The following is a 25,538-nucleotide window of genomic DNA, read 5'->3' as shown; positions in this document are numbered from 1 at the left end:
AGCTGAGAGATTACAACTTTGGAATAAATATAGTTATTTCCTCTCTTTAATTATTAAATAGAAGATGTTAAGAGCGGTGGGGACCTGGAGGGTTCTTTCCCCTGTATGAAACCAGAACCTAGGCAAGTCTCCTGAGCTCCTTTGATGGTTTTTTGGCAGAAGTGGCCCTCAGCCTGGTATCCTAATTCCAGGCCATTGCTGTTCCCAAAGTGCTATGACTCATGCTATGAGAAAGTTTTGCCTTGGAGAAGAGGAGCCTTTCCAGATGGATAAGGAAAGCATGAAGAAGGGCCCACAGTTCACAATGACCCTTGTGTTTCAGAAGGACCTGCAGAATGGGTCTATTTTGACGTCATGGGAAGTGAGCTTGACTAGACAGGGTAGGGCTCCTCTCATTGGAAGCGTCGTGCATTTGTTTATCAATATCTTTTTTTTTTTTTTACATTTTTTAAATTGCATTTTAGGTTTTGGGGTACATGTGAAAAACATGCAAGATAGTTGCATAGGTACACACGTGGCAGTGTGATTTGCTGTCTTCCTCTCCTTCACCCACATCTGGCATTTCTCCCCATGCTATCTCTCCCCAACTGACCCCAGTATGTAGTGCTCCCCTCCCTGCGTCCATGTGTTCTCATTGTTCAACACCCACCTATGAGTGAGAACATGTGGTATTTCATTTTCTGTTCTTGTGTCAGTTTGCTGAGAATGATGTTCTCCGGGTTCATCTATGTCCCTACAAAGGACACGAACTCATTTTTGATGGCTGCATAATATTCCATGGTGTATCTGTGCCACATTTTCCCTGTCCAGTCTATCATCGATGGACCTGATTCCAGGTCTTTGCTATTGTAAACAGTGCTGAAATGAACATTCGTGGGCATGTGTCCTTATAGTAGAATGATTTATAGTCCTTTGGATATATACCCAGGAATGGGATTGCTGGGTCAAATGGAATTTCTATTTCTAGGTCCTTGAGGAATCACCACACTGTCTTCCACAATGGTTGAACTAATTTACACTCCCACCAGCAGTGTAAAAGTGTTCCTATTTCTCCACATCCTCTCCAGCATCTGTTGTCTCCAGATTTTTTAACGATCGCCATTCTAACTGGCTTAAGATGATATCTCAATGTAGTTTTGATTTGCATTTCTCTAATGACCAGTGATGATGAGCATTTTTTCGTATGTTTGTTGGCCTCACGTATGTTTTCTTTTGTAAAGTGTCTGTTCATATCCTTTGCCCACTTTTGAATGGGCTTGTTTTTTTCCTGTAAATCTGTTTGAGTTCTTTGTAAATTGTGGATATCAGCCCTTTGTCAGATGGGTAAACTGCAAAAATTTTTTCCCATTCTGTTGGTTGCCAATTCACTCTAATGATGGTTTCTTTTGCCGTGCAGAAGCTGTGGAGTTTTATTAGGTCCCATTTGCCTATTTTGGCTTTTGTTGCCAATGCTTTTGGTGTTTTGGTCATGAAGTCCTTGCCTACTCCTATGTCCTGAATGGTTTTGCCTAGATTTTCTTCTAGGGTTTTTATGGTGTTAGGTCTTATGTTTAAGTCTTTAATCCATCTGGAGTTAATTTTAGTGTAAGGTGTCAGGAAGGGGTCCAGTTTGTTTATCAATATTTCTGTGCTTAAGTGTCTCTAGATAGTATATTCATTATTTTATGACCTGCTTCTGTAAGATAGCATCATTTTATACCAAGGTAGTGCTTTAAAATGGAAGTAAATTGGAATGCATAAAACTAATAATAATAGCTGTAATTTAGAAGGGCCCAGCTTTATGTGGAAAGTACTGTACTCTGTGTTGTCCATATATTATCTAATGAAACCCTCAATATAACTCTGAATTAGATAAAGTTACCTCTTTTTTTATAGAGAAGAAAATAAAGTCCATTTAATCTCCAAAAAAATCCATGGTTTTCTAAGTATGTAACATCATTTGCTTAGAGTAATGTGACAAGGACATAGCAAAAGTAAGATGTAGGCTGAGCACAGGGGCACACAGCACAGCTGTAATCTCAATGGTTTGGGAGGTTGAGGCCGGAGGATTATTTGAAGCTAGGAGTTCCAGACAAGCCTAGACAACATAGTAAGACCCTATCTCTCTCTAAAAAAAATTAAAAATGGCCAGGCATGGTGGTGTGCACCTGTATTTTTGGTTACTGGAGACTGCGGTAGGAGGATCCCTTGAACCCAGAAGTCTGAGACTGCATTGAACCATGATTGTGTCACCATACCCAACCTGGGTAACAGACTGAGACACCATCTCTCTCTAAAAAAAAGCAAGATGTGGACATGGGTTACTAGTTGCTAAGTGTGCTGTTTTCATCACTACGTAAACTCAAGACAAAAGCAGCAGAGCAGCAGGCAAGTATGGTCTCTGGCTTTGGAGGATCCAGGCTTGAATATCAGAGCCACTATTTCCCAGCAGCAGACCTGGGCAAGCTAATTCACGTTTCTGAGTCCCAGTTTGCTAATCTGTTAAAATATCAATGGGTTGTTGGAAGGATTAAGGCATTAATCCGATAAGGCATTTAAAGTGCCTGGCACATGGTATGTGCTTAATAAAGGTGAGCTCTTCAATTTCAGCATCATTTATTTTTATTCTTATATCTGAAAACAATTTTGAGTCAAATTCAGGGTAAAATAATTCCACTAAGAAATGACTCAAAAGGGCGTGGAAAAGATTGTTTTATATTTCCAAGCCTTCTTGGAATAATTTGTTAGGTTTGTCTCTTTCAACAGCAACAGGCTTGCTTACATGTTCTTTTCAAAATAAAATTCGATCCTAACCAGGTGTGAGGTAAAATATTTATACCCACTTCTCTTCTCCTGTGCACTTTTTTTCTGAAATACAACTATCCAGGACATAGGAGTAGGCAAGGACTTTATGAACAAAACACCAAAAGCATTGGCAACAAAAGCCAAAATAGACAAATGGGACCTAATGAAACTCCACAGCTTCTGCACGGCAAAACAGTCACTAGAGTGAATCGGGAACCAACAGAATGGGAAAAAATGTTTGCAGTTTACCCATCTGACAAAGGGCTGATATCCAGAATTTACAAAGAACTCAAACGGATTTACAGGAAAGAAACAAACAAGCCCATTCAAAAGTGGGCAAAGGATATGAACAGACACTTTACGAAAGAAGACATATACGAGGCCAACAATCATATGAAAAAATGCTCATCGTCACTGGTCATCAGAGAGATGCAAATCAAAACCACATTGAGATACCATCTCACGCCAGTTAGAATGGCGATCATTAAAAAATCTGGAGACAACAGATGCTGGAGAGGATGTGGAGAAAAAGGAACACTTTTACACTGTTGGTGGGAGTGTAAATTAGTTCAACCATTGTGGAAGACAGTGTGGCGATTCCTCAAGGCCTTAGAAATAGAAATTCCATTTGACCCAGCAATCCCATTACTGGGTATATATCCAAAAGACTATAAATCGTTCTACTATAAGGACACATGTACACGAATGTTCATTGCAGCACTGTTTACAATAGCAAAGACCTGGAATCAACCCAAATGCCCATTGATAATGGACTGGATTGGAAAAATGTGGCATGTATACACCATGGAATATTATGCAGCAATCAGAAATGATGAGTTTGTGTCGTTTGTAGGGACATGGATGAATCTGGAGAACGTCATCCTCAGCAAACTGACACAAGAACAGAAAACGAAACACCGCATATTCTCACTCATAGGTGGGTGATGAAAAATGAGAACACATGGACACAGAAAGGGGAGTACTAAACACTGGGGTCTATTGGGGGGAAAAGGGGAGGACCAGTGGGAGGGGGAGATGGGGAGGGATAGCCTGGGGAGAGATGCCAAATGTGGGTGAAGGGGAGAAGGAAAGAAAAGCACACTGCCACATGTGTTCCTACGCAACTGTCTTGCAGGCTCTGCTCATGTACCCCAAAACCTAAAATCCAATAAATAATTAAAAAAAAAAAACAACAATTTTCAGATGGAACATTTTGGGAAAATCTTCTTAGATCTGAGTAATAACAAAGGCAGCCCAAGATGCAAGGATACTTAGGTTGGTTAAACTCAGATTTGCCAAGTAGTTTGTGAAGTAAAAATATAGGAGCAATGTTTTAAGTAAAATCTCCCAACTGCTTTTGAAGTGTATTGAAATACATAGCTTCTTGGGAATTTTCAAGACTAGTTAAGATTCCAAAAATAAATGTTTGTTTACTTCCAAGAAAATGCAATAGGTTGCCATTATAAAACAACTGGGAAAATAAAAAAGAAGGAAACATGTGTGTGTGTGTGTGTGTGTGTGTGTGTGTGCATGTGTGCATATTAGGATAACAAATTCAGTCTCATTAGCTGGAGAGTACAAAGCAATTTAGTATTTATTCTTTTACGACTGTCCTGATTTTCTGCGTAAGTTCCCTTTTGCTCCCCACTCCAAAGGAAGGAAGGGAAGAGTAAAGAGAGGGAATCACCATATTTATTCCAAATTTGTAATCTCTGTTCTTTCCAATGTAAACTGCCTTTTAAGAAAATTAATCTCTGCTTGGACGCCTCAGATAAATGACTATTCTTGTGCTTGCCTTTTCCAAAATCACCCTAGTGTTATGGGGGAGTGGTGATTCAGATGATATGACTTTGTGATGACAGAAGTGGGTTCCTTGAATCTACACAATGTTTTTTGAATGACTTTGTTTGCTTGTTGTTGTTGTTTTTGACTGAGTCTTGCTCTTGTCTCCCAGGTTGGAATGCAGTGGTGCAATCTTGGCTCACTGCAGCCTCCACCTCCTGGGTTCAAGCAATTCTCCTGCCTCAGCCTCCCAAGTAGCTGGGATTACAGGCGTCGGCCACCATGCCTGGATAATTTTTGTGTTTTAGTAGAGAAAGGGTTTCACCATGTTGGCCAGGCTGGTCTCGAACTCCTGACCTCTGGTGATCCACCCACCTTGGCTTCCCAAAGTGTTGAGATTACAGGCGTGAGCCACGGCACCAGACTTTTGAATTATTTTGTGTAATTGCCACGAAGTGACCAACCAAGACTGATTCCTCTCTCATGACCTTTATGGCATAACTGGTTCCTTCTGAATTTTTGAGGTGTGATGGCCCTACCCCCTGTAGTCAACAGTCATCATTATTTGCCTCTGGTTTTAAATCTCCCATATCTTGGGAGAGGGAAGTCTTTCTTTGAATCCAGGCGTCTTCTGGCCTACAACCCTTTTAGTACCATGTCTTCTTATGAATTCAAGGACACATTTGAGTTCCTTGCATGTATATCCAGGCTGTGGGAAGCAGGAGCACTACCCTAGCCCCACATATCTGCCATACCATGGGCTTACGTTATGTATGCACTGGCTACTCAAAGGTCTTTTCCTGGGAAGTTCAGGGCCTCTCATAAGTATATCATGTAAACTGGGCTGCTGGTGTCAGACTTTCTAAACTTCCCCATACTTATCTGGATATGTTTAAACAAATGCCTCTGTTTTAGTCTGTTCAGGTTACTGTGAAAACAATGCCATAGACTAGATGGCTTATATAAGCAACGTAAATTTGTTTCTCACACTTCTAGAGGCAGGGAAGTCCAGATGCAAGGTGCTGGCAGATTTGGTGTCTGGTGAGGGCCTGCTTTCTGGTTCAGAGATGGCTGTCTTTTCACACTGTGTCTTCACATAGCAGAAGGGGCAGAGGAGCTCTCTGGGGCCTCTTTTATAAGGACGCTAACGCTATGAATGAGGACTCCACCCTCAGGACCTAATTGTCTCCTAAAGGCTTCACTGCCTCATACCATCCAATTAGGGGTTGAGATTTCAACATCTGAATTTTGAGGAATACAAACATTCAATCTATGGCAGCCTCTCCCCAGTCTCCCACCACCGCCCTCCTTGTATGGTGGTAGAGGCAGTGAGAAATGGCTTCTCATACACAGCCTTTCCCTCCTTCTGTCTACTTCATCTTTACAAAATTCAACAAGGGTCAAAGGGATGATATTAATTTTTCTCTTAGTTTCTCTGATCTAATTTCATCCTCCCCATGTCACTTACTTATTCTTAAATCGAGACTTAAAGCTAAATTAATGATGGTTAGGGCTCAGAAAGAAAGAAGCTCACTTACTGATAAAGGAACGGAAGGCATTTACAAATGTTTTACCTGGTGTCTTTCTTATCTCTCTTATTGTTCTTTGGAACAAATGTAATAAGCAATAATATACACCTAAACAGAATAAGCATTTGCTTCTTAAATAAATCTAGAGAGATTTCATCTGAATTTGGAAAATGCTGAAATATTTATTTTATAGTCATTTTACAACATACAGAAAAAAAGTCTCTGTTGACCAAAAAATTCCCTGTGAGACACAGATATAATGTGTTTATATAATCTCTTGGTGGTAGAGGAATTTCTAACCCTACAACTTGGGGTAGAAAATATATAACATTTAAGAATTATTAATACATTTGATAACATAAAAATCCACATAGCCTAAAATGCCATTAAAATGTGAAACAAACTACAAACTGGCAAAGTACAATTGTAAAGTATTTGGCAAAGAGCTCTTTTAAGCATCTTATAAGTCTTTCTCAATCAATAAAAGACTAAAACTCAATGAAAAATCAGTAAACATCATAATCAGAGATTACCAAAATAGAAGCAAACATCCAATGAATTTATAACATCTTGTTCAATCTCACTAAGATTTAAATAAAATTCTATTAATTGCAACATATTCTAGATTCCAATATGTCAAACAAGCCAAGTTTTCTCTAACCCAATGTTACATTCTCTGCTGCTGGGTGTCATCTTTTCTAGACAGCATCATGGCAATAGGTTAAAAATTGTCTACACATGCTCATATTCTTTTTCCCAATAATCCTACTTCTACAAATTTTATCTAAGGAGATTATTTGAAATATGTATGAACTCTTTCTCATTACTATTACTCACAGCATTTAAAAATAACCCCAAACTGGAAATATCCCAGATATCAGATATTGAGACTGATTAGAGATACACCTATATAATGGAACACCATGTAAACATTAGAAGTGGTGTTTGTAGAAATGTCAACATTCTAAAAATACATTGTTTAGGTGAATAAAATAGGTTATAAAAATATATAATACGTTTGAAATAGATGGCATACGTGTATATATGTAGGTGTGTATCATATTTGATAAAATAGCATCCTCTTATGTCCCTCCTGCCTCTGTCCTGCTCACCACTCCTGTCAATGCATTCAAAGCCATATATGAGTGTAGTCATATTAGACTTTTTTATTTGGCTTCACTGGGGTTTCCCTGGTCTGGGGATCCAAGCCACCCACAGTGCTAATTCCAGCCACTGGATCTGGGTGGATCTCAGCTTGCAGCTCTGCCAGCTGCAAAGTCATTAGGAGGAGCACATGTGAAGAGTGGCAAGGGCTTACTCTGAATTCTTCACACCTGTGCTAATGATGGAGCAGCTGCCCCCACCCTTGATAAGCTCAGAGCTCATTGCTGCCCTGGGTCAGTTTACATCAACAGTCAGCGCTGGGCAGCCCGCCTTGAACGTGATAGATAGAGGAGTTGCTATACAGGGCAAACGAATGTTTCAGAGACAGATAATTATGTTGTCATTTTATCCCCTGCAAAGATAAGGGACAGAAAGTATTAATTGGAGCTGAGCAGCTTATATGCTGCATCATTGTGCTGGCTTCATTAAATGAACAACCTTTAGACCTATAGCAGTTTTGAAAACCTTTATATTTAATGAGAAAAGGATGTTCTTGTCCACAATATTTATTTAAAACAAAAAATTAAAAATATTAACCTATTGCATTGAAATATCAATATTGAAATTATTCTACATTTACTCTTAGGAATGTACATACAAATTCTGACTTATATGATATTTTCACCTCTTGTTCCCAGTACTTACCTGCTACTCTCGTGTAAAAGATGAATGTGAATTGAACACATTCTGAAAAATCTCAAGACCCCTAATAGGAGTTCTGTATCTGCTGTCTCTGTGATTGCTTTGAAATCACAAATTAGTTGGTAATCTTAAGAAGTGCTATGGAACAGAAGCGTTTAACCAGGAGAGTGCGAATTGTCTCTTAATTGGTGACTTGATAATTCAGTTTTTCAGTTGTAAGGAATGTTTCAGATTAAGAGCATATTTGTTGCAAGGACCTACTTGTGTATTTAATTGTTTGAATTTTGAGATAAATTTGTGATTTTATCCCACTATTACCAAAATTTGCCAGCCCTAATGGTAATATAAAGCATATTTGTATTAACATTTTCAATGGTTTCTATTATTAGTACCCAGAAAGGCCATGAAATAAAGCTCTATTTGTTGAAACTACAAAATTAAAAGGAAACAGAGTCATGGATTTGAATGTATATTACAGAATTTTATAATTTTGGACAATTTAATAAGACCTAAATTCCCTCAATATTTCATTTATTTGCTGACAGGCTGGAAGAGGAATTAATGAGACATTTTATTTGAAGTGTTTCATAATGTCTACATTAAATTAGATGTCACTTAAGTTTGGGATATTTTCTCCAGTTATTGTTTTTATTATTATTGACTGTGAAAATGATGAAACATAGCATCCTTGAATTATAGATGTAAATAGCTCAGTTCAGCATTTTAATAGGAATGCTCGAGCATCTGCTAGACATCCAGCATTCTGCTGTGCTCTACAGGGAGTGTGCTATGTATAGAGTAATGTATTAGGCATGATTTCTCTTGCAGAGAGACTTACAAACTAGAGGAGAGGGCCTTAGAGAGTTTTATATTTCACAATATAGACGAGGAAGTGACTTGATTCCCTTGCTGAATCAGAGCTCAACAAGAACGTGCTCCCTCCTTCTTGTCTAATTATGAGAGAAGGGGTGTTAGGGCGTGGTGGGGAGTGACTGTGTTAACAGCCTGGTCACAGAAGACATGACCTGTTTAGGATGAGAGAATGCCTAAATGCCATTTATTTTTATCTAATATCCTAACGTTATTTCTGGAGAGAAGAGACAATGAAGTAAAGTGAGAGTGGATTCAGGAATCAGACATGGCTTCACGTCTTTGTTCGGTATTGTCCACACATTTTGTGTTTGGGTGCAAATGAGTACTGTGTTTGAACCTCAGTTTTCTTATCTACAAAAATGAAATAATACAAAGAGGCTGGAATAAGGTAACAACAAAATACCATCTCAATATCTTACTCCCAGTCTGTGTTTAATCAATAGTAACTTTTGTTTATTGTGGTGACCATTAGGAAGGTGCTAATGCCTAGATAAGGGAAATGTAAGAGTCATGTTTCCAAGTGAAAGAAAATAAAAGACCTTCAGGTTATCTGTACACAGCATCATGTTGTCAAGGATGGTAGATGAGGGATGAGAACTTGGCACGCGTTGCTAGAAACTTGGGCAATGGTTTTCATCACTTCCTCTTCGTATTCTTCTCCATCTCTTTCGCAGAGAGAAAAGCAGTGAACGTTTTGAATAATACATCCAATGGATTTATATTTCAAAACAAGGAAAGAGGGTGCTTTAGTGGAGAAGGCAGGCTAAAGGGGGAGGGTAGGTTAAGACTTATAACTAAGGATACCAGTGAGGGAAAGAAGGAATGTGGCCCGAAGGCCTGAGGCTCAGGGAAGAATCTGAGCTGAGTGGGGTCAAAATGTGAGCGCAGGGATTCAGCAACAGGAACCCCTCATTTTCAAGCACTGGCCTGTCGGGGGTGCTGAGATTGCAGGATGAGAAGTAAAGGCTGGAAACTTTTCTTTCGGGCCGGATCCCACTAGACAGTCTTCCTGAGGAAGGCGAAAAGAATTTTGATTTTGTTCCTGTTCCAGCAATATAGGAGTTAAGAAGAAATTACTTAGGAAGATAGTTAGGGTATGGGAGTCCTTGGTAAGGCTTTTCTTTTTAATGAAAAGCAGCCCCGAATCATTTCCTAACAAAGAGCACTCTGTAAAGTAGAGCTGTAAACATAGACACGCAAGCTGGGAGCTTGTATGGGTGATTGCCGGCAGGAACTAGGGATTACACTTGTTCAAGAGGGCAGCTCCATCTTCCCTTCTCTGCCAGCCACGTGTACAGTAAAGAGCAGACAAGATGGCACTGGTCAAGGAGAGTTTATTTGCATCATAAGATTAGGGTGGGGCAACCAACCTTCTCTGTGTGCCATGTAAATGTTATATCTGATGAAACCAATCTGTGAGCCCTACTTAAATCAGACTCCGCCTCCTCAAGCAGGACTGTAAAATGTGCATCCACCACTAGTCAGCCTTTTCTGCTCCGAAGACCCCTCTCTTTCAACAGAGGGAGCTGTTTTTCTCTTTTCTTCTGTCTATTAAACCTACCCGGTGTGTGTCTATGTCCTAAATTTTTCTGGTGCACGATGATGAATCCTGGGTATGTACCCCAGATAACGTAGCTGCTTCACTAGCAGTGGAATTTTAATAATTATGTAAAACCACAAGGAACAGCCAGCGGAGGAGGAGAAGGTGTAGAAGTAAGAGAAGCCTGAAAGTTTAAACGTTTTCATTTTCAGTGAATAGAATTATTTCTTTTTTGAGACGGAGACGGGAGTTTCGCTCTTGTTACCCAGGCTGGAGTGCAATGGCGCGATCTCGGCTCACCGCAACCTCCGCCTCCTGGGTTCAGGCAATTCTCCTGCCTCGGCTTCCTGAGTAGCTGGGATTACAGGCACGCGCCACCGTGCCCAGCTAATTTTTTGTATTTTTTTTTAGTAGAGACGGGGTTTCACCGTGTGGACCAGGATGGTCTCGATTTCTTGACCTCGTGATCCACCCGCCTCGGCCTCCCAAAGTGCTGGGATTACAGGCTTGAGCCACCGCGCCCGGCCGTGAATAGAATTCTAATCGCTATGCATTAGTATAAACACAACTCCGCTAAGTTTAATAAACTGCTTTATTTCCATCTTTTACATGACATTTGTATAGCAATTTCTACAAATTGCCTTGGTGTCCAGAGATGTATACATGTTTCTAAAGGAAGAAGCCCTCCTATGCTAAATGAATTATGATGATTGACTTACTTGGGTTAATAATTGATTCACATAAAAGTGAGTAACAGACCAAATTAGAAATTGCTAATTGCCCCATTAGTGACTTGGGAGAGAAAAAAAAAAGCCTTACACTTTAAACTGTTGTCAATTTGACTGTAGGCGAAATTTAATTTCTCTAAAATAAAAAAAATAGCATTCAAAGGAGTCAGTTTTAAGTAGAATCTCTTCTCCAGGCTTTTTGTTTTCTCTTTAGATGTAGATGCCTTTCTTATCTCAAGTTTCTAATCAGATTTAGATAGCTATAGATACAGATACTGATTCATGCACTGATCAGTCCTTACTTCCAACGTGATACCCCTTCTACTCTTGATGTTCCCAGCTTAACCAGAAGAAATAAGCCCGTCACCATCAGTGGAAGGAAGGTGAATAGTGTCTTGCAGTGGTTATGGTTATGGTCCTGAAAATTTGAGAACTGGATTGTAATTCTAGCTCTAGTGCTTATTTACTGTGACCCTACATAAGTTATTGAACCTCTCTGAGCCACTTACTCATGAACCAAAGTAGATAAAATAATAGCCCTATTAATGAGGACTACATGAAATAATGCCTATAAAACACTTCTCACAGTATCTGGTACTTGGTAAGTAGTTATAAATGTTTGTTACTCATTATTAGTAACATTGTTGATGATAATTATAACAAAAGTAAAAGGTTATTGGTAAAATTCAACAGTAAGTAAGCAAACAGCCCAATTAAAAATTAGCAAAAGATCTGAATAGACACCTTACCTAAGGAGATATACAAATGGCAAATAAACATATGAAAATATGCTCAACGTTATATGACATTAAGAAAATTTGAATTAAAACAACAAATACTGCTGCATACCTATTAGATTGACTACAAAGCAAACACTGACACCACCAAATACTGGTGATGATGTGGAGCAGCAGGAAATCTCATCCATTGCTTGTGGGAATATAACATGATACATTCACTTTGGAAGATAGTTTGGTCATTTCTAAAAAAGCTAAACATATGTTTATCATATAATTCAGTCATCATGCTTCTCAGTCTGTGCCCAAATGAGTTGTAAACTCATGTATACACACAAAACACTGTGCACAAGTGTATATAGCAGCTTTATTCGTAACTGTTCAGACTTGGAAGCAACCAAAACGTCCTTTCAGTAGGTGAATGGATTTTAAAAAGGCTGTGATATATCCAGACAATAAAATATTATTCAGAAATGAAACTTTGTGGTATCCAAAACTATCATGATGCAAAAAGACATGAATTACTAAAGTGAAAGAAGCCAATCTGAAATGCTTGTGACCTGTAACTGCAACTGTATGACATTCTGAAAAAGACAAAACTATGGAGGCAGTAAAAAGATCAGTGCTTGCCAGGTGATGAGCAGGGGGATAGGGAAGGGCAAAGAACGATGAATAGTTTGAGTACAGAAGATTTTTAGAGCAGTAAACTTATTTTGTATAATACTGTAATAGTGGATAAATATTATAAATATGGGAAAACCCACAAAATGTACAACAGAAAAGGTAAGCCCTAATGTAAACTGGAGATTTTAGTTAATAAGAAGGTATTAATATTGGCTTAATTGTAATAAACCATGTGTGTGTGGGTGAGGGGGTAAGGGAATGAATGGGAGCTCTGTACTTCCTGCACAATGTGATTTTTCTGTAAACCTAAAAGTGCTCTAAAAATAAAGGTATTAAAGTCATTGGAGAGAAAAAGATCTTAAAAAGGTTATAAAAGATAGTGGTATCCAAAGTATCTGGGGTCAGACTGATATAAGACTTCTCAAAAACGGTGGCATAGAATGCTTTCAAAATTGAGGGCATATAATTTTAAATGTAGAAATGTCACCTGAATAGAATAAAATCATTTTTAAACATGAAAAAAGATTATTGGTACTATTATCAAAGTCTGTACAGTGAGGCAGAAAGGAAAAGTTAGTGCTACTCTCGGAGAGATTTAGGAAAGGCTTGACAGAATAGGTACCCCTTAAATCTTAAAAATGAGGTGAATGAGAAATGGGTAAATAGAGGAAATACATACTGAGTAGAAGGAGCAGCAGCATCAAGGATGAAGTATGGTGGTACCTTCTGAAAACTACCAGTAGTTCCATGTTGGTGTGATTTAGAGTAGTAGTGGGGAATATAGGCTGGGATAAAACTAAGATGTAGAGTGGCTACCTCATGAAGGGCCCTGTATGTCATGCCAAGCTTCCAAACTTTACAGATGGACCAGGGATTGACAAACTTTCTCTGTAAGTGGCCAGAGGATAACTACTTTGGACTTTGTGAGCCATATGGTCTTATTTGCAACTTGCTTAGCTCAGCTGCGGTAGCATGAAGGCAGCCATAGACAACATGCAAATGAACGGGAGTGTCTGTATTCTAATAAAACTACTTTATTTACAAAACCAGGCGGAAGGATTGGTTGGCCTACAGGTCCTAGGTTGCCAACACCTCTTCTACAACATAGAGAGTTAAATAAGTTTTAACCAGGCAAGTAGCATCACGTTTGAGTTTTAGAAAAATTATCTCAATGGCAGTACAAAGAATGTATCAGGCAATAGCAGGACAAGGGAGAAGAGGATTAGTTCAGAGACAGTGATAATCTAGGCAAGATATAGGGAAGGCATAATTCAAGCCACTGGTGGATGAAATAATGTACAAGAGAGAGTAAAAGATGTAAAGAGAGTACAGTCAGTAAAATGGTCATAAAGTGCACGAAAGACAGGAAGGAGTACTTTCGTTTCAATGGCACAATATATCATATTTCTTTCACTGATAGAATAAGAAGAAAAGAAACTACATTTAGTAGAAATATATTGGATTTAGTTTTGAGGTTCCTAAGGTTCATCCAGAAACGTGACTAACTACTGCATAAATGACCCATGATATTCTCTGTGTGTCAGTCCCTAGGTTGTTTACTTCTTCACGGCGGGCTAAGACCCATTAGTTCAAAAGCATGCTAGTCCAAAACTCAAATTACTGCACATCCAATTGTTTTAAATATAGCTCAAACAAGCAGATTTTTAGCCATTTGGAGCCTGCCTGCTTTGCATACCCCACAAAACTGCATCCAACATCTGCTAGCTATAGATAGAATTAAACCCTGGGCATTTAATACCCCAAGTTGCTACTGCCATTTGGAGCTCTCTGACCCAGAGACTTCCTGCTTTGCTTCCGCGGGACAGAAACTAAACATATAAGTCCCTCTCTGATACTCGCTTTCCCTAAGAGTTTCCTTGCCCTCCTACCCCACGGTCTCGCGCTGCAGGAGCTGATGTTTGAGATACATCAGCCAAATAAAGCATGTGCATGCTACTGCCCCCTCGTGGTCATATCCTTTTCCTTGATCAGCTCCACAATTCCCTGAACTCCATAGTTAGAGTGATCAATGAAAGCTTTGTTGGTGGTATATGCGGGATATCTGATGTCAAAGGATTTTTCTGAGGAAGACTGTATAGGGTATGAAGAGGAGGTCAAAGGAAAAACCGTACCTGAGATTCCTCAGGAAATGTCATTACATAACCTCCAGGAACAAGATGAGAAGCTTGAAAATAAATTACTAAGAAGGAAGTAAGACAACAGGTTGGGAGTACTACAAAGGAAAGAAGCAATTTCCAACAACAACAACAAAAGGAATTGTCTAGTTTCAGTTCCACAGAGAGTTCAAAAAAGGCTAGAACTGAAACCAATTTACTGTATTTGGATATTAGGGATTCCTTGCAGGAGCAGTTTCAGTGGCGCAATCAGGACAAAGCCCTGATGGTAGTGAGTTGAAAAGTGACTAAAAAGTGAGAGAAATTTTGAAGAGTTAGGCAATAGAGAGTGAGAACAGTATCAACCCTGATAGAGACTGCTGAGTGACAGAGAGGTTTTCAATGAGGATGGAGACTGTAAGTAACAATTCATACATCATGTGCTTTTCTGTAGTAGTCTGCAGACACCTAGAAAGACAGCCAGGGAAGGAAAGATTGTGTTGGTCTAAGGAGGAAGATATTAAGGGCAGGAATCTTAGGTAGATAACCAAATGGATGGAACTACTATAGATGTTGGTGAGAGTATGGCATGTTGAATCACAGTATCTACACAGGATAGGTAGAACACAAATCCTTGACTAAATTATGACCCTAAAATACAGATAATTTAAAAGACTTGGGTTTCCAAAAGATGTTAACTGTAAGAGTGCTAGGTATGAGAGATGAGAAAGCTGTATGAACAACACATTGTACAAGTCCATATCTGGTGCTGTGGAAAGAGAACTAGGCTTGATATCAAACTAAGATCTGACTTGTGATACTCTCTCTTCCTAGCAGGCTGACATTGAATGAATCATCCATTGACTCTGAGCTCAGTTGAATGGTAAGATGGGAAAATTTACTTTCTATGGTATTCGTTGGTATCACACTCAAGGGAAATAATAGATGCGATGATGTTTTACGCATATGTAAAATTGATGCATGGTAAGGTCTGTGGAATATTATGATGTCCATATTACTCTTGATTCTCTTTATACAGTCACTCCTTATCCACCATTTTGCTTTTCACGGTTTCAGTTACCCACAGTCAACTGTGGTCTAAAAATATTAAATGAAAAATTCTAGAAAAGCGATTTGTAAGTTTTCAATCATATGCCATTCTGAGTAGTGTTGATGAAATCTCATGCCTTTCTGTTCTGTCCACCTGACATGTGAATCATCCCTTTGTCCAGCATATCCATGCTGTATACATGCTACCCATCTGTTAGTCACAAAACCATCTAGTTTATTAAATGGGCTGTCATAGTATCACGGTGCATATGTTTAATCCTTATTTTAATTAATAATGGCTCCAAAATGCAAAAGTAGTGATGCTGGCACACTGTTATAATTGTTCTATTTTATTACTGGTTATTGTCTGGTGGAGGACCCTTGGGCCTCTCTTACCCGCCCCCCCCCACCCAGGGCCCAGCCACATGGAAGGTATTTTACTTCCCCATGTGGAAAGTCCCTCTCCGCTTACATGGGAAGTTCCCATCTTGCCCCGCCCGGCTTCCCGGCTCAGCTCTCCGAGACCCCGACTGGCGCAACTCCAGCTACCTCCCGCCCAGCGACCACCCAACCAATCACCACCCGCCCCATCAGCTCTCCCCCAACTTCCCGCCCGGCAGTTTAAACTGACCAACCACTACCCGCCACCTCGGCTCTCCCACTCCCTCAGCTCCACTACCCCTATAAAAACCGCAAGACAAAGAAAACCGGCGAGAGGCTGCTGACTCTCCACCGTGCACGAGTCTAGTCTGCCCGGAGATTCCCTAATAAAGCCTGAACTCTTACTTCGTCTCGTTTAATTCGATCGGGACTTGGGGTCCAAGCAACGAGGGTCCGGGCAGGTCAGACAGTTATTACTGTTAATCTCTTACTTTGCCTAATTTATAAATTAAACTTTATCATAAGTATGCATGTATATGTAAACACATAATACAGTATATATATATGTATATATGTGTGTGTGTGTGTGTGTGTGTGTGTGTGTGTGTAGGGTTTGGTATTATCCTTAGTTTCAGGCATTCAGTGGGGGACTTAGAATGTATCCCCTGTGTATAACAAAATAGAAACACTCAAATGGATGGTTCTCAATCCTGACTGCCTATCATAATTTTCTACAGAACTTTTTAAAAATATATATATGCTTGGCTCCTAATTCTTCTTCTAAATTCAGAAAGGGACCTGTGTTAAAAAAACAATAACAACAGTATAAACCTCCACAGGTGATTCTTATGTGTCATCTGACAAGAACACTAAACTTTCAAAATTGAACTGTGGAAAGGAAGTTCCTGAATAGCTGAGTGGTAGTGTTTCTGAGATAGCAAAACCTTTACTTCATTTGATTGTCTTTGAATGAAACAAGTATTTTGAGAAACCCTAGATATATTTTTCCCTCAATAACATTAAGATGTGTATAATCTTATTCTGTTTTCCAGTTTTATGACATTTTTTGCCTTATGTTCCTCATAAATACATTCTCATTTTAAATACTTTTGTGATAAATAAGTAGCAAGAGTATAACAGTCTTTGGAAAGATTGATTTAAAAAAATCAAACATAGGCCTTTCCAAGTACAAATTCTTGAAAGATTTTGAATAGGATTGAATGGCTGAGGGAATGAAAGTTAAACTACAGCTCAAACAATTTTTCATTTAAAAATAATTGGTATTTTTAGTATTTTACAGTTTAAATTTTTTTCAAGTATGCTATTTCATTCTGTGCATGTAATATCCCCTCAAAGCTGGAGACGATTCTTATCGTCATCCCTAATTTGCAGATACTGAAACAAAGCCTCATGGAGTGACTTCTTGAAGATCACATACCTAGTAAGTGGAAAGCTGAAATTCAAAGACAGGGGATCTTACTTCAAATGTCACACTGTTAAAATAATCTCCCCAAACTGGGGAGCAAAGGCAAAAAATGGGCCAAGTCGATCACTACTGAGTTAAAATTACAGTGAGTTTAGTGGCCACGGTTAAAATGACAGAGCAGGTAGTTCCAAAGGCCTGCCTCTCCAGAAAAAATACTGAAAAATTGAGTGAAAATGGTCAGAATCAACCTCGTCAGAACTCTGAGAAATAGTCAAAGGTTTATACCAAATAAGCAAACACTGAATCAAAAAAGATAACATAAAAATGGCAAGAAAGTTTTGTGGCAGTTTTATCTGCTTTTACCTCTCTGCCATCCCTAGTTCAGTTTTGGTCTTAAAGACAGAAGCTGCTGTTCCCTGTGTAATGCTTTGGTCCCTGCTTTTGGAAGGAGCAGAAAAAACTTAATCTCATGTAACTTTTTTTGGTCCGTTTTGACTGTTTGGGGACTACCTGAAGAACTGACGCAAAGCATTTGCCTTTGTTTTACCTAGTTTTGAACTTTTTCAGGTCAGGAAAGCACCAATACCTAAGGCATTTCCTGAAAATGTTGTAAAGCAAATGATTAGCCCAGTGTTATCTGGGGTTAAAGATTACAGTTGACACAAATAATAGACATGCTGAAAGCCTGGGAAAAAGATTCTTTGGGAAATTAGGGGAAGAAAATCACTCATGTATATCAGGGAATTTTTAAAGTCATACACAGGCTCAGCATAAAATGTGTGCTCAGAAAAAAACGGAAAAGATCGTAAGCTTTTATCTCTGGATGACCCCTAGGCTCAGTCTTCCAGAAATTAATATTAACTTTCATGTGCTGATGATGCTGTCTGTTGCTGCTTTCCTTGTATTGTTCGATTCCATGATAAATTATTTGATTGTTATTCTATTGGATCTCATCCTGGGGGGTAACAAATATATGTGCTCAGTCCATCAACTGACACCAAAGTTCTTGTGAAATTAACAGTCTTCCTCCAGATATTTTTAAAGCTGTATTGCCTGGGTCATGGCATAGATTATGACTTTGGTATTTTTATTGTAAACAAACTTTCAGTTAAGCCCAGTGTATTTAGCCCTCTGTATTTCCATTTTCAAAATTCTGAAATTAGACCCCCTTGGAAGTTCTGAGTAGATAATAGGGGAGGTAAAGGTGAAGGTGGCCTAATTATTGTATTTCATAATGGCAAGTCAATATATTTAGAATAGAGCACACAAGCCAAGAAATAGATATGCAAACATATTATGAAGGATAATAAAATTATTGTCAGAAGAACAAGTTAAAAGTGTTTGTCCCTGCAGAGTAGGATTATGCATATAGTGAGTCAAGAATATATTGCTGTTGTTTATAAGCTCTCAGGCATTTTTTTTTTTTTGTTTTTACTCACGTGCCTCTTTTGATTTTCTATTTTTAGTTTTTCTAGTGAGGATATCCTTAATTCTAAATAATGTTCTATAGTTTTACTTACATTTGTAAACATTAGGCATTATCCACTTGCTCTCCTTACTAGAAAAGAGGAAGAGTTGCCCTATCCCTGGTTTTCTTTGTCTCTCCTTTCCCAGTTTTTCAGATGCATGTCCATGCATTGATTGTTGTTATCATTGTTTTGGTTGCTTTCTTCCCCTCTTCCTCCTCCTTTTCCACTTGTTCCTCTTCCTCTTTCCTTCTTCCTCCTCCTCTGCTGCCACCTCTTCTTTTTCTTCCTTTTTTTCTCCTCCTTTTTCTCTTCTTCCTCCTTCTCCATCTTCTCCCTTTTCATCTTAATGCTGTAACAGAACTATATAAGAAAGCCATGAAGCAAAAATATGTGGGGCGATCCAAAGCAATGTGGCGAGTGCTCGTGTGGGTTGACTGGACCCTCCTCCCTTAAGGACTGAAGCACATGATCCCCAGTTCAGGGAGTGTAGATTACAGAAGGATTACATCTGCATTGCTTTCTGGTCACTGCTCTCGGTCTGGAAACTGCCTTGCCCAAGGGCTACCTGCTCCCTGGGGCAGCCCACATCTAATGACTATTCAGTGAGAAAATAAAAAAGTCTCAACTCTCTTGTCTCAATTTGAGATAACTCTGAAGAACCACCCTAGCTCCAGAACTTTCTGGGGGATCAGCTTAGTGCGCTGGTGTAGGTAACAATTCTAAATTCTCACTCTGCTTTGTCCTGCTTCCTTCAATGCTTTCTGTACTGGAGTTGATCCCCAAAGCACCCCCTGATAAACTTCCTAAATGTGATCTCCATCTCAGAGCCTTTTTCCTGGAGAATTGAGCATACCATATTAGGAGTCATAAAAGTAATGGCCAGGGGTGGTGGCTCATGCCTGTAATCCCAGCACTTTGGGAGGCCGAGGCGGGTGGATCACGAGGTCAAGAGATCAAGAGCATCCTGGTCAACATGGTGAAACCCTGTCTCTACTAAAAAAATAAAAAAATTTAAAAAAAAGTAAGTACTGGAAGAACTAAACACAAAAAATGATAAAAGTAATTGCTTTACATTAGAGTAAAGAAGAGTTTGGGATGTTTTATACCACAAATGTTTTTTTATCATATTTGCTTTTCACCATGTTAAAAGCAAATGAAGTTTGGGACTGTGGAAGTTTAAGAAAAACAAAACTCACTGTAAAGAAAACTAATGATTCAATATGGTGATTTTAGAAATGCATTTGTCTTCCAGCTTGTATCAATTCCCATTGAAATTATACAAAAGGTCAGGCTTGGAAACATGTCAGCAATTTTGTGAAATTTTGCAGAATCTTTTCAGCAGGTATACCAGAGAGCATACTTTATTGAGGAAAGGGCTAGTGGATCAATATTAAAATATTAATTTTATATAGAGAAAAATGCTTATTCATGTAACACATTTTCTTGAGCACTTATTGTGTGTATGAGGGGGCAGGCAATAAGCAAATGAACCTATAATAAAATGTCAGATAGTGAGAGCTGCCGAAAGAAAGATAAAAGAGAGTCATGGCAGGAGGGGCTGCAAAGAGGAAGAGAGGCGGGTCATGGGCAGGTATTGGAGAAAATGAATTCAATGCTTTTGGCAAGTGCACTAAGGACTGTCATGCTCAGTAAAAGGGGAACTCCCAAAGTTGCCTCCTAATCAGGAGGTTGCCAGTTAGGGGATGGACAGGAAAGCTGCTTTGACTAACTTCATGGCTTCTGGGAAGTTCAGAAAGCCAATAATTTGGCAGAGTAATGAAATCTCTATTTCTTCTTTAGAATTCCAATAAAGAAAAGTAAACATCTAAACTGTCTTTTTGTTTTTTCATGAGATTTGAAAATTATGGAGAGGCTCAATCTCTGAAAGATATTATCTCTGAATGATTAATCACCTGATGTATCATCTCAGCCAAACACAGGCTGCCTTCACTGACCCCTCCAAAGATGGGCAAACAGAAGGAAAAAGCTATCAGAGGGAAAAAGCACTTCAATGTTTGTAAAGGTTGGCTTGACTCAAGGAAGCAAAGTGAATGAGACATGTGTGGCAAATACTACAAGTGAATGGAGAAAACGGGAGGAAGTCTAATTCAAACGGGTTGAAGAGATCAAAATAAAAGATTCCAGTGAATGCAAAGTGAAATGATCTGGCATCCAGAAAGTTTTCCTAGAAATGAAAAACATTCATTTTCAAAAATTTGGAATAGATTAAAGGAGACATTGAAAAGCAGACTAGATTCTGCAGAATGGCAAGTCATAAGATGTGATGACAAAGAAAGAAATTCTCTCTGATTCAGAGGAAATGAAAGAGGTGACTAAATGAGAGGAAAGGTTTAAAAAGACATGGAGGACATGTCTAGAATTACAGAACAGGGGCAAAGGGAAAATGGGTAATAATAAAAATAGGCATTTTTTGAGGCCCAGACTCTGTTTCAGTTTTTCAGCCCGTGTTTACTTTCTTAATTCTCATAACAATTTTAGAGGGTAAATGATAATATTTTCATGTTACAGTTCAGGAAAATTAGGCATAAGTGATTGTGGAATTAGCCCAAGGACACATAGCTCAGTAGAAAGGAGCTGGGATCTAAATCCAGGATTATAATCAAACATGATGCTGTGCTGTCTTTGAAAATTAAATGAAGTATAAAACAGAAATGACTCAGTTTTATTTTCATTATCAGATTGAAGGGACTTTGTAAGTAACTTGATTGCATCTCACTTAGGTGTCATAGTTTGAAAAGATTAATGGACCATAGGATTATTCAAATGTTGTGTTTATTTTCTATACTCTTATATTGGATAGTTTTCTTTTTAATCCAGGTGGACTAAATACTAGTGCATGGTGTAAGGTAAAGATAGTATATCATTATTTCTAAATAATTAAATTATCCCAGCCAACTTACTGAATTTCACAAATTTTCCAGTGATTTGACCTGCTATCTCTATATTCTAAAGTTGGTAAATAAACCTACTTAATTCTGAGTACATTTTATAATTTAAAAATTTTTATATAGTTATCTACTTAACTGAGATTTTAAAATTTATGAATATCAGGTTGTAGATGGAGCTCCTTTTTACATAGAACTATTTTATCAGCATCTGTGGTCATACACAACTTTTTATTTACAGTTTCCTTTGTTTATTTAGGATGGACTTAAAGAGTTTGGCAGAAGGATTATGAAGCATCTTACCTACTTTGTGAAAGTTAAACTGGGGACTGGAGGGGATTTCTTCAAGCTTCTTTTGAAACTTTGTGTGAGATCCTACACTGGTTGTGTTGGACTTACCCTCCCCCCATCAAAAGCATGTTACATAACAGAACATCTGCAGTCTGAAGCCAGGGGCTGAGTGGGCCCATGGAGCCATCATGATTCTGGCTCTCTCGCTCTGCATTTCCCTGCTGTTAAGTATTGTAACCATGGGCATCCTGGGCAAGTATGTAAGACTCCAACTTAATCTGGTACAGAGAACAGAGACTGTTGAAAAAATGACTTTTTATTATGCCACCGTGATATTCAGGATGTGTTCTCCAAGAACTGGAGCTTGTAAGATGTGGATGGGGTGTGCATCAGTGGTATTTGACAGCACAGTGCCTTACTTAGTCTTTTTATAGCTTCATCTAGCTCTCATGATTCTTAGTTATTTGCAAGTATGGAAGGTCCCCATGAGCTGAATGCCTGTGAATATTTAATGTATGTCATGCTTCTTGAGGACAAGGTCAGCCACTATTCCTCTGCAAAACTCCTGGCCCAACAGTCCTGTGCTTTATTCAATGATGTCGATTGTTTAATTGTTTATCACAAACAAAGAAACAAAGAGTCTGAATGGATAATGGCAGGCGATTAGCAAAACAAATTATTTGGCCAGTCGTGGTGGCTCACGCCTATAATCCCAGCACTTTGGGAGGCCGAGGGGGCCGGTTCCTGAGGTCAAGAGATCAAGACCATCCTGGTCAACATGGTGAAACCCCGTCTCTCCTAAAAATTCAAAAATTAGCTGAGTGTGGTGGCACCTGTAGTCCCAGCTACTCGGGAGGCTGAGGCAGGAGAATTGCTTGAACCCGGGAGGCAGAGTTTGCAGTGAGCCAAGATCCTGCCACTGCACTCCAGCCTGGCATCTGGCGACAGAGCAAGACTCTGTTTTAAATAAAAAAAGAAAAAAAAAAAACAAATTATTTGAGATACATCGTGTGTAGTAGACAGTTTTGGTCCCTGTAATCTCCGCCATTTTAGTGTTACTCCTGAGGTTATGTTATGTTAAATGGCAAAAGAGAATTTACAGATAAGTTACTAATTAGTTCACATTTAAATAGGAAAATTATCCAGGATACTTAGGTGGTCCAATGTAAAGACACGAGGCCCTAAAAGCAGAGGAGGAAGTACAGAGAGGCAGAAGAAGCGGAAGTCAGAGATATATGAAGCACAAAAAAGATTTGCCACTATTGTTGGCTTGGAGATGAAGGGGATCCTGTGTCCAAAAGACAGGGGCATCAATCCTACAATTGCGAGAAACCAAATTCTGCTCATAACTAGTGAGCTTGGAAGAGGACCCCAAGCCCCAGGTGAGAACTACAGCCCCTATCAATTCTTCAATTTCAGCCTTATAAGACCGTCAGAAACTGCAAGACAATAAATAGGTGATATTTAAGCTGCTAAGTTTGTGGTGATTTGTTATGGCAACAATAGATAACTAAGACATGATATGAAATACCATGAAAGGAAGTGCCGTGTATCTCTTAAAATTGTGTTGGAAGTGATTGTGTAGTTGAATTGCAAAGTGAAATTCGAACATTGACTCTGATGTGTAGAGAAAATGTACTTTTATTAATTTTTATGTATGATTCATACAACCTTCTCTCTCATGTTCCTACCCACAGGTTAGTGGGAAGAATGACCTGTGTTTAGTCTTGCTTTAAGCCTAATCCAGGCTGATAATTTAAATGGTAACTTTTGGTAATATCCAGTCACTTTTTCATAAAAATTACTCAGTTTCTCTTAATTTCTTCCCCTCCTCATGCTTCTTCCTCTCAGATGGGATATGTTTGAAATTGCATGCAGTAGATGATTTAGGAGAACACATGGCATGGGAGGGGACAATGATCCTCTAATCTTCATGGTGACTTTTAATTTATGCTTGGTATGCTGGTCTTCAGGGCAGTGTTTCTTCTGCTTGGATTTTTGGCCCAGCGGCATTCAAGACAGAAAATTTTGACTAATAGAAGTCATATGCCCATCTTTCTCAGCCATGTTGGGCCTCTGTTCTCTTTGGCTGACTCTTCTGGGTCCACCTGGTGTCTCCCTAGCAGATGAATACTGATGTCTGCCTGTGTCTCTGCTGTGGTTCAGTTCAGAGGAAGGGCTCTGTGGCTGCTACTAGAGACTCCCCTTACTCCCTTCCTGGTGCCCTTCAACATGCTCCACAGCAGGACTCACAACATCTTTGAATCCTGTGTCTATCACATGGAAACTAGGGATGGCTCAGGAGGAGCCACATCTCCCCTGGTCCTCAGGCCATTGCCAAACCTGAGATGAATCAGGGGCATTAATCTGTGGTCTCAATGCCTTTTTTTTCTTTCTTTCTCTTTTCCTATTAAATCTCCTCTGTCATAGCCTCCTATCATCAAGAGAACAGATTTATGAATTTATTGTCCTGTGTAGAAGGTCTATCTCTGCCAAACTATGGGAGAACTCTATAAGTATGCATCTATCAGGCACAGCCGCTGCAATTTTAAATAGAGGAGATAAAGAAATTTTGAGAATCCTATCTCAAAATGCTTGCCTCTCAAGCTAATTTTCTTGTGGCAAAATACTAGTTTTCTTATCAGAAGCTGATTATTGCTTTGTTCTTTCCCTTTTCATTTCTTCTAAAACATGTGTTCAACTCCCTGCAGGAAGATGGATAAGTTAAGAGAGAGAACATATTAATAATGTTCAAAATATCAACACATTAAAATTACTGTCTTAGATCCTATCTTATTAAATAAAAGAATAAAGTTATAAAACAGTAAGAAAACTGTATTCATATAGAATAAAATTGAAAACCTGAATGCAAAGTTAACTTCAATTGCACAGAAGGCTTGTGGAGATTCTGGATTTGGTTTTTGTCTATTTCTTTTTAATGTTTTTCTGTGAATATACATTATTTTTTATAATTTCACAAAATAATGACACATATATATGTATATATATTTTTTTGAGACGGAGTTTTGCTCTTGTTACCCAAGCTGGAATGCAATGGCACGATCTCGGCTCACTGCAACCTCTGCCTCCTGGGTTCGGGCAATTCTCCTGCCTCAGCCTCCTGAGTAGCTGGGATTACAGGTGTGTGCCACCATGCCCAGCTAATTTTTTGTAGTTTCAGTAGAGACGGGGTTTCACCATGTTGACCAGGATGGTCTCGATCTCTTGACCTTGTGATCCACCTGCCTCGGCCTCCCAAAGTGCTGGGATTACAGGCTTGAGCCACTGCGCCCGGCAATAATGATATATTTGAAACATAGGATGCTAAATCCACATATTCTTCCTTCTTTTTTTTTATCTTTTGTTCTAATTTATTCCTTCAGTTATTTCCTCCATCTGAGGTTCTGAAGTGCCAAAATTGGTTAATCTTTTGCTCAATTTTGCGTCCTCATGTAATTTGGAGTTACAATTCAACATTAATTCAGAGATTTTCAGCAT

The 25,538-nt window shown here is 38.9% G+C and overlaps 1 long non-coding RNA gene across 3 annotated transcripts in view; it reads left to right on the top strand.

Annotated features, from left to right (window-relative positions):
• Positions 1–16,279: 16,279 nt before the first annotated feature.
• Positions 16,280–25,538, top strand: part of LOC144578497 (uncharacterized) — a 176,701-nt gene continuing 167,442 nt past the window's right edge. For all 3 annotated transcript variants that reach the window (XR_013524386.1, XR_013524387.1, XR_013524385.1), the window contains exon 1: positions 16,280–16,409. This is a non-coding gene — a long non-coding RNA (uncharacterized LOC144578497). The remainder of the gene's footprint in view (positions 16,410–25,538) is intronic.

Source organism: Callithrix jacchus, chromosome 12 (genome assembly GCF_049354715.1).
Source record: "Callithrix jacchus isolate 240 chromosome 12, calJac240_pri, whole genome shotgun sequence".
In the NCBI taxonomy this organism is placed as follows: Eukaryota; Metazoa; Chordata; class Mammalia; order Primates; family Cebidae; genus Callithrix; species Callithrix jacchus.
Note: the sequence above shows the minus strand (reverse complement) of the source record. Positions and strands in the feature narration are given on the sequence as shown.